Source organism: Haliaeetus leucocephalus, unplaced genomic scaffold, assembly GCF_000737465.1.
Source record: "Haliaeetus leucocephalus isolate CR32 unplaced genomic scaffold, Haliaeetus_leucocephalus-4.0 Scaffold262, whole genome shotgun sequence".
Lineage (NCBI taxonomy): Eukaryota > Metazoa > Chordata > Aves > Accipitriformes > Accipitridae > Haliaeetus > Haliaeetus leucocephalus.
In genome coordinates this window covers 4,842,262-4,844,784 of record NW_010972698.1, presented here as the reverse complement: position 1 = coordinate 4,844,784, position 2,523 = coordinate 4,842,262, and positions in this window count along the sequence as shown.

Sequence of the window (2,523 nt, the reverse complement as noted above, 5' to 3'; positions counted from 1 at the left end):
AGCTGAGGCGCGGGCGCGGCTGCCGCCCTCAGTCTGAGGCGGGCTCGGCGCCGGCCGGCTGCTAACCCGCCTCCGACAGTAGGTGGTGGTGTGAGCCAGGAGATGGCGGCGGCCGCCCGGAGAGACCGAGGCCCGGCCAGGAATGGCGGCGCGGGGGGCGCCGCCGGCCGCCGTTCCCCGCCGAGGCGGCAGCGGGTCTGGTCAGGTCGGCTCCGCGGCACACGGTTTCACAGAAATGTTGGCAAAAATAACCTCGGCGTCGCGTTAGACCCGTGTCAAAGCTGCCGCGCTGGCCAGCTGGGGAGCCGGCCGGTCCCTCCCCGGCACCCGGTCCTCTGTGGCAGGGCGCATCTCCGCCTTCCTGACCGGGCAGTTTCTTTTCGCAGTGCTGGCTAGCGATCGTGCTAAGCTCAAAGTGGGAGAAAAGGGAGGAAATTACCAGGCTTCTGGGTTTTTCCCCTTCAGGTAAGACCCCCCGGCCCCCCAAAACCACAGAAGCGGCAACCACAAGGTACTATTAAGAAAAAGAGAAGTGTCCAGTCGTGGGCTTCTTTATTCGGCCGCCTTTTCAACGGAAATTTTGGTGAAGTAAAACATAAGATGAAGGAAGTACTAACTCGATGTACCTACTCCATGTGGTGTTCACCCTGAATACAGGTGAGTACTACTGCTGTCATCTGCTCCTTAGTATCAGGTGTGAGAAAGCAGAAATGGTGTTTTGGGTCTCAGCAGTTGTCTCTGCAAACTGTGTCCTCACCATCCTTCAAAAAGAACACAGACCAATGCCCAGTCAGAATATCATCGTTCCCTCTACACAAGTGAGTAATGGCACTCAGGGTGCACATGGAGAAGAAATTGCAGCGTACCAACCTTGATCCTGCATTGTAGCTTGGCAGGTGGTTTGTAGCCCTGCTTCAGCGGATGAAGGCCGCTTTTACTGAACCTACCATTGGGACGATTAGTTAAATAAAATCGAAAGCAGTGCATTTCATTTACTTTCTAATTCTCAATGTTAGGAAAATTGTAACCCTGTGGGCCACCGGGGCTACCGATAGTTTTGCCTTTTGGGATACACTCAAGACCTCTCAGTACTATGGTGTTTAAACATGTTGGCTCTGCCGTTGCAAGGTAGGATGTTTGGTTCCACCTGCTGTCTGATTTGGGAAGCTCCTTGTTTTATTGATCAGCACTTGGACCTTGATCTGTCCATTTACGGTATACACTGACTTTTGCTTCCACCTGCTGTGTAACTTGGAAAGCTCATTGTTTCACTGATCTGATGACTGAGATTTGTATTTGGTAGTAAAGTAGGTCTGCATTTCGACCCTATTTAGGATACTAGATAAATCTCCAAAACTTCAGAATTATTCAAACTAGGAGCTGTATTACCTAGATGACCGTTAATTCTGCTCAGTGTAGACATGACACTATTACACTTCATTGTCGTGATATAACATGTTAGAGGAATAGATTAGAAAAAACAGAAATTTGAAGGGAGATTTTCATTTTTTACAATACATTTTGTTCAAGAGAGAGGAAAAAACCCAAACTCCAAAACAACCCCAACCCTGAATTTGACCGTGAACCAGACACTGAAGGGAGGGAAAAAGAAGCTCTGTTTATGCCTAGTATCCTACAGAAACCATCCAAGAACAGTTCATTCTTAGATAAAGATGGGCCAGGAAACATTGCCAAGATTGATAGAATCTCAGGTTATCTGCCACATGAGCACTGGTACTGCAAGTTACAGTTGCCCAACTTCAAGCTCTTTTTTTTACCTTGCAGTGTATAAAAAAATACTCATATGCCTTAGAATGCATCTTACTTCAGAAAAAAAAAAGAACAGATATTTAGAAACAAATGGGCATAAATAAAATTATGATACATGAGTCAGAATTATCCAAATTCATGAACCCTTTGTTATACATTTCTCGCTAGCAAGCTTACTTGGCAATTCCTTTAAATGGAACTGAGGTTCTAGTGAGAACAGAGTTGGCCCCAGCTCCAGTTAAAGACCACAGGCATTAGCTATGCTCCCACACAGGTTTTCCTCTCCATTCTAGAGACAACAACAGTTTCCTCCTTGAAACCATTCTGTTAAACAACATCTATGAGATGGCTTGATAAAGCAGTTCTAATATAATGCTGTCTTCTTATTAATTAAAGTATTGGAACTCGAATAACTTTCATATCCTTGCAAATCAGAGTAGTTCAAACAGTTTTAAAATACTCCTACTTTTTTTTTTATATCCTAGCATAAATCTGTTAGAGATGAAGAAAAAGTAGCTCTACTACACATCGGCATTCTTCTTACTGCTCAGTTTCCACTTTGGAACTTGTCTGGTAGATTTAATGAATTTTTAGAGCATATTTAATGCTTCTAAACAAAGTGTGCCTTGCCTAGGTTCCCCATGATATGCTTTACCTTGGCTGAGTACATGGGGACCATTGTTGCCAAGCTGGTTTTGGTCCTCACATTCTCTCATTGTTCCTTTGGAAGCCCTCCACAGGAATTATTTTCTC